The following is a 7,405-nucleotide window of genomic DNA, read 5'->3' as shown; positions in this document are numbered from 1 at the left end:
TTACAATTAGTATAAATTATAGCGCACATAATATACGTAAAAGTATTAGGTGTACAACTTTGCTTCCGCCGTTTTCCTATAGATGGCTTTAGCGGTAAGTAGCGGTCGAAATAAATAGATCATAGACGTCATGCAATAAACTTGGGCATCTGTCAACATAACTCCATAGAAACATTAATCGATTTGTGTCTGCATCATAAAGTTATTCTCGATTGAAAATGTCAGTTTACGAGCCAAATTCTCGTCATTTGCGGGAGGTTTTAATTTTCTGCTTCAATATGAAGAAATCTGCGGCTGAGGCTCATCGAATGCTCTCAAATACTTATGGCGAAGCCGCTATTAATGAAAGAACGTGTCGTGAGTGGTTTCAACGCTTCAAGAACGGTGATTTTCACGTCGAAGACCGGCATAGCGGTGGAAGAGAGAAGGTTTTCGAAGATGCAGAATTGGAGGCATTACTTAATGAAGACTCGAGTCAAAGTCAAAAAGAATTGGCACGATCATTGGGAGTGACTCAACGAGCAATTTCAAAATGTATAACCAGTTTTTCACAATAAAGCCTCGAATCTCGGAAAAAAACGGCGGAAGCAAAGTTATACACCTAATAATATAATTTAATATTGCTGTAATATTTGACATTACGTTGCATTGTAATTGTCCTTTCATTAAAAATAAGCATAATTTATGAAAATTATAGATATCAACATGTTACATTCATAAACAAATGAATTTATTTATGAATTGAATCTATTGTTTGCGTGCAAACAATGAGAAGTTTAGTAGAATGAATTCGCGCAGAGTCTGGCGTATTGGGGACGCAAAACAGAGATGCGGACATTTCCGTAGGAAAACCTCGACGGTCAATGCTCATGTAATACTGTCGACAAAAAAATTACATCAGTCCAAATAAACTTCACGATAGCGTTGATAACTATAAGAAATAGTCACATGGAAAAAGAAAAACACACGTATTTAAAAACGAATTATTAAATCTAATTAATCGCAATAAACGAGAAAGAAGAAACACGTTTACGTTCATATAAAAATTTTGATATTATCGTTATCATCACTGAAAAAAAAAAAAAAAATTTAAACGTGCTATAAAAATACATGGCTACTAAAATTAATATCAGAGACAAAGCGTATCTGAGTATCGATAATTGCTCTGCAATTATTCTACGAAGGCTATAATTAGTTTCACGAATTAGAACGTTTAGAGATGATGCAAGTATCTTCGCACTCTTGAGCGAAATAAATACATACATCACGAGAAAATCTCTTCTTGAGATGGAGAAAGGGGTAGTTAGTCGTAACTTCTCAGAACGTTTTACGTAAGAGTATTCCTCGGCACAGCATCGTTTACATATCGAGGTAGTAGTAACGATTTATATAGAGTATGTTTATGCTCCATCCGTATAATCGATATATTCTTCTTTAAATCGTCATTAAAATTGGCGTCCAATATAATTGTATACCTGCCAAATAAGTATGTTCAGGTATTTGATAATATTTTTTTTAAATGATATTGAATTTGATTCTCCAACGATGAATAACAATATTTTATGAAAAATTTAATATATTAATTAATGCTATTACCGTTACTATTATTATTGATTGGTATTAAGTGATTGCGCTGTAATCGTCTTTGAAAATAAAATAAACATGAAAAATAGATAGTTTATAGCTGTAACTAAATATTCCTGTAATATAAAAATAATCTTAACAAATAAAATTATGTGTAAAATAGAAATAGAATACAAATAATAACATGTAATATATCTAAAGAATTAATCTTTGTTTTATATACATACATATATCATTTAATACCGATCAATAATAGCATTATTAGCATATATATAAAGTTGAAATATGCAAAACTTTTATTTAAAAAAAACTGACTTATTAAAATATGTTTAAGCTTAAAACTTATAAGTTTTATCTTAACTATAACAGTTCTCTCTCTAAGAGTAGCAAAAGATTATTTGAGATTTTATCAGAAATGTATGAAAGGATAGACAAACTTTTTCTCTTTCTCTCTCTCTCATTTCCATTATTCCAGCATAAGTCTGAAATGGAGAATTAAATTGTAATCAAAAGTACATCAACGTTCTTTCGGTTGTCCTTATTACCAGTAACACCGTTCGACACACTAATGTAGGTTATGTCATTGGCCGGGCATTTTTTGTCTCTAGTGCCGAAGGCACAGACGCCAAATGCAATTCGACAAACGCGATTGGTCTAGACCTCTAGACAATTGAATGACATAAAAAAAGGACGAAAGGAATAAAATTCAATCGAGATTGAAAAAGATCTATGCTGGAAGTGAAACGCACACAGCGTCATAAATCGAAGCTACTTTGTCCGCTATTAGATAGGCAAAAGGGCAGGATCTCGTAAATAACGATGAAAGAGAATACCTCAATATCGTTTTCTACGCCATGCAATTTTACGCGATAGGACAAGAGTTAAAATACGTTTGAATAAAACATTAAAAATTTTTCATATTGGTATGTTATAATTTAAATTTATACCTAATAAAGAGTAATTATTTCCCCGGTAGAATATAAAATTTTATTTTATTTTTTTTTTTTACAGCTTTTGATACAGATTTTAAATACACATTAATTCATTTTAGTTAGTATATTTTGTATCGCAGAGTTAATAATAAGTAAAATTTAATTAATAGAAATAGTAAAGTAAAGTAAACATAAATAGGAATAGTAAAGTAAACATTATATGACATGCATGCAATTAAAAAAATCTAGAATTGAAAAGAGAAGGACAGAATTGAACATATCCATTAGATTTCAGGTATATCAAATAGGAGGAAAAGAATACTTTTTGTATGTAAAATAAACAGTTACCGGTACATCTACCATACTGAGAGACCCATTTTGCTGAATGATATAAAATTTGTTTAAATCAACTAAATCTCTTGTTTGGATATGGGCGAACAAATCCTTTAATTAATACAAGAAAAAAATTTAGTTGGAAAGTTTGGTAATACTAACAGAAATTTGGTTAAGTGAAGAAAATTATTAATTGTATAAAATCAAATTTTTTTATTTTAATTTCGTTCACTGAATCACATTTGTGTGTTAGTATTATCAAATTTTCCAGCTGCAGTTACATCTGCTTTTGTTACATCAACCAAAGCTTATCCATATTCAACAAGAAATTTACTTGATTGTTGTCTCTTGTTACACATGAATGCAAAATAGTTTATGATATTCAACTAAACGAGATTTAGTTCAAGTAACAAATACAATTATTTAAAACACGATGAGATGGATGAGTTTGTTATCGCAACAATAAAATTTTATTCAAATAAACAACTCCATGCAAATAAAATAGTTTGTTAGTGACTTTTAACTTCTTTCCGATAACATAATTTTTATTAAATAAAATCAAATTACATGTTCAGTCAACAAAATGGTTCAACCAAACAATTTTGTTTTATTTAACGAAATAATATATGCTTTTTCGTTTCGTAACATTATATTGTAGCTGTGAGTTAAAGCCAATTAATCAAGGCTGTCCACATTTACTGTACAAAGCGCAAGGTCGGAAAAAGCATTTCGCTCGCACTAAATCAATCTGATATTGGTACATGTATATACATCCGGATACCTTTGAAATACAGCAGCGCAGGATTTTAATACTGCTGAAAGAGATAGTCACAGATTGTCTGCATATAACGTTTAAGAATACGCATTAATTTTTAAACGATGAATGGTATGAAGTAGACGATTCAACAATAAAGAACTCGAAAGGATTTACTACTTCTTCAGATTGTCAACAGGAAAATCACGATTTTCTCAAGATAATACCATTGAGGTAAAAGAGATTTAAGTTGATACTTAGAAGAATTATCTTGCTTTCGACGACAATTTAATCTATTGTATATCTCTTTGAAATGTATGCGTATTCTGGAGTATCCGTGTGGCATGCCGAAATCGATTACAGGATGACGCTAAAAAAGCGGCGAGTTGTGAAATCGCCCTTGCGACTTTTATCTCTTTATACACAGCCGTGCATCTTTAAAATTCTAGAAATGTGTACGCGCAGATAGAAAATCCTTTTAGCGTACCGCATCTTCCTTCCTCCTATTTGAATAATAAATTTTTTATAGGTAGTGGAAAAACGGATTAAGCTAATTAGAATTGAATTAGAATCTACGCGCGATTCTAATTCCATTCTAATTTCATTATCTCTATATCGATATGTGAATTGTAATTAAATTATACGTTTTCTCTTTATAAAATAATTTTATATTATATTACATTAAATTTCGCATTTTATTTTGCCTTAAATTAAATATTGAGTTATAATATCGTATATTATTCGAATATTTTTTATTTGCGAACATGTAAATATTAATAGTGTAAATATAATATATAAAAATACGCGTATTAAAAATAAATTTTTAATCGCTATAATTAAATCTTTGTAATTGAATTTTTTAATTAAACGATGGCAAGTATATTAAATAGAAATATAATATACAGAGTGTTTACAATTTAAATGGCAAAACTTCAGGAGCGTGTAGGGGTCCGAAAAGCTAAGACAGAAAGTCCTTTAGAGGTTTGCTCGTTTTTGCTCCATTTTGGAAAAAAAGAAACAAAACAAGTTTTGGTTTTTGTTATTTATTTATTTATTTACATTTTATTTATGTTATCATCTATTTAATCGCGTTACATCTAGCACTGACCTCATTAATCGCAGCTAGACATTGTTCTAGTGATATTTAATGCACCGCATTTATAATTCGGTCTCTTAATCGCTCTCTCGAATTGATCGGCACCGTAAAGGATAACATCGAGTGTTTACATATGTAAGGAACCTTGAAGCAGAAAGTTTATTCGGTGCCGATCGACTCAAGAGAGCAACTGACAATTGAGAGATTGAATTTTTGCGATTTTCTCTAAAATGGAGCAAAAACGAGCGAACCTTTAAAGGAGTCCTTGTCTTAGTTTTTCGGTCCCCTACACGCTCTTGAAGTTTTGCCATTTAAATTGGGGACACCCTGTATATATAAACAAAATCACTGTTTATAACTAACGATAATTAATAATATAAGCAGAATTTTATTCTTAACAAATAATCAGTTAAAAATTCGCATTGTACGTTATATAAATTATGACGTATACAGAAAATAAAGCTGCAAAAAGGCAAATTAAACAACGGCTTTTTGATAACTAACGGTATTAAATCTGATTTACATTACAACAGTCGAATTAGCTTTAACCGTTTATTCAAAATGCAAATTAAAATGGATTTATTATTGTTCCAATTCTCATGCAAAATGTATGACAAATTCAGCATTAAGCGCTTTGTAAATTACGTATTGCAAACAGCCAGTTTATTCTCGTTTATGAGAATAGACTATATATGCATAAATGAAATGTGTAGTAAGAGAAAAATAATAACAAAAATTAATTAATTGTATTAATCGAGCTTATTAATGTGCAACATACCGTGTATTAACGGCTTATAATTTTAATAAGAATTGTATGAATTTTTTATAACATTATATGTAGTATTATATAAATTTTTATATATTATTTGTAAAGTAAAAGACCAAGTATAGTGCAAATATGTTATTTTCGGTTTACTGCTAACGCAGTCTGGGAGACTTTCAATCTCATCGGTCAGACAGAAGAGTAGAACGACAAGTATATTTCGAGTATGATAAAACAGATAAAAAATATGATGAGAAAAAGAGTAAATCTTTTATCAGAATCTTTACGATCTAGTATCTTGAATATATATTGATCTCGTTTATGAGATTATTGAGAGTTTATATCGCGAAAGAAGATTATGTAGCTAACAAAATCGAATTAAATCCCTCCTTTTATGCAAAGTAGAAAATATTGTATTTTCGTTAGATAGAAACAGCTTTTGAACGATAGCTGCTCTTACGAAATGCCATCACAAAAACGTTATGTATTATGCATAACGCGTTCCGGATAGTTTTATTAATGGATGCATTACACATTGGGCAGCCGAACTTTTCGAGACTTATAAAAAGCCACGGAAATAACGTATGAGGGCTCTCTCGCATATGACTCTTTAATTAATTTATTTAATAACATCATTTCTAGTCATGTCCTCGCACCTATTTTTGTAACTTTCCGCGACAAGAACGGGAATTAAATATCATAGGAGTGATAAATGCACGTGGCGTGATATATTGAAGTATTTTCGTCCTTTGGGATTTTTACTCCTTGAAACAAGCTGTAGTCTCTGATTAATAATTAGGTTGGGGTAAATCCCTTGCGGACCGATAAGACACGAGATCAAGTGGCCGACATGGGACAATATCCTTTCTTGAGCTTTACAAGGGCTCATGTTCGTTTAGATATAACCCAGCTTTACCCCAACCTTTTCAGTAAGAATTATTAATCCGAGAGAAGAATAGACGCGATATCGGCACAATCCATATATAGGTATATGTATACGAGAAAAAATAATTGAGAGATGTTCTTCGTTATGAGAGATTTTATTGAGATATTTTTAATCAAATCTTTTTTATTTCTTTCCCGGAGAATTCTCAGCATAGATTACGTTGTATCGAAAAATTGAATTTAAAAAAAATTCCATTCTGTGAATCGCTTGATTTTATTGAACGTATATATTAGTACAGTCACTTTAAGATTTGACTTTGGAAAAAATGTTAGTCAGCTGAATTTTGACACAGATCTTCGTTTTCAGTGATCGCTAAGAAAGATAATTAAACGAATAGGGTTTAAATTCCGTTTTTCTGCAAGCATCTCGTTAAATATCGATTTTACAGAAAAAAACACAAGAGTAGAAAATTAAAGACTGGACAATTTTCCACAAGAAATATTCCATAAATTTTTTTCGTACGACTAATACTTTTTACGTAAGATTTTATGCAAGATGTACGATTTTCGGTGAATTTATAGAGAGCGCCGACAGACGTTACGTGGATTGAAGCGTCGCACACGCGCAAAAAGTGTCATAACTTTTGAATGAATCATTGTAGAGAAATGAGCAAAAAATCGTTGAAAACGAGATATTTGCAGAATTTAAATCCTATTCGTTTAATTATTTTTCTTAGCGGTCACTGATCTTATGCAAAAACGAAGATCTGTGTCAAAATTCAGCTGGCTAACATTTTTTCCAAGCTTTTGCTCGATTTTTGTCTAAAGTCACTATACCATATGTATATAAAACTCGACAAATACATAGTACAACAAAAAGAAATTAATTTTTTTAAACTCTGTCTCCATATTCTCTTGATTATTATATTTCATGATATTCTTTAAAGAAAATACGCACGAAATGCCTTGTAAAATCTTGTAAAGCAGTTTGTTGTAAACAATTTCCTTGTGACAACAGATATCCTTTAATAACATCGAACCAATCAATAGAATAAATA

This window comes from Polyergus mexicanus, unplaced genomic scaffold, assembly GCF_030449975.1.
Source record: "Polyergus mexicanus isolate NDT 795.1 unplaced genomic scaffold, iyPolMexi1.0 SCAF_5, whole genome shotgun sequence".
NCBI lineage: Eukaryota > Metazoa > Arthropoda > Insecta > Hymenoptera > Formicidae > Polyergus > Polyergus mexicanus.
Note: the sequence above shows the minus strand (reverse complement) of the source record.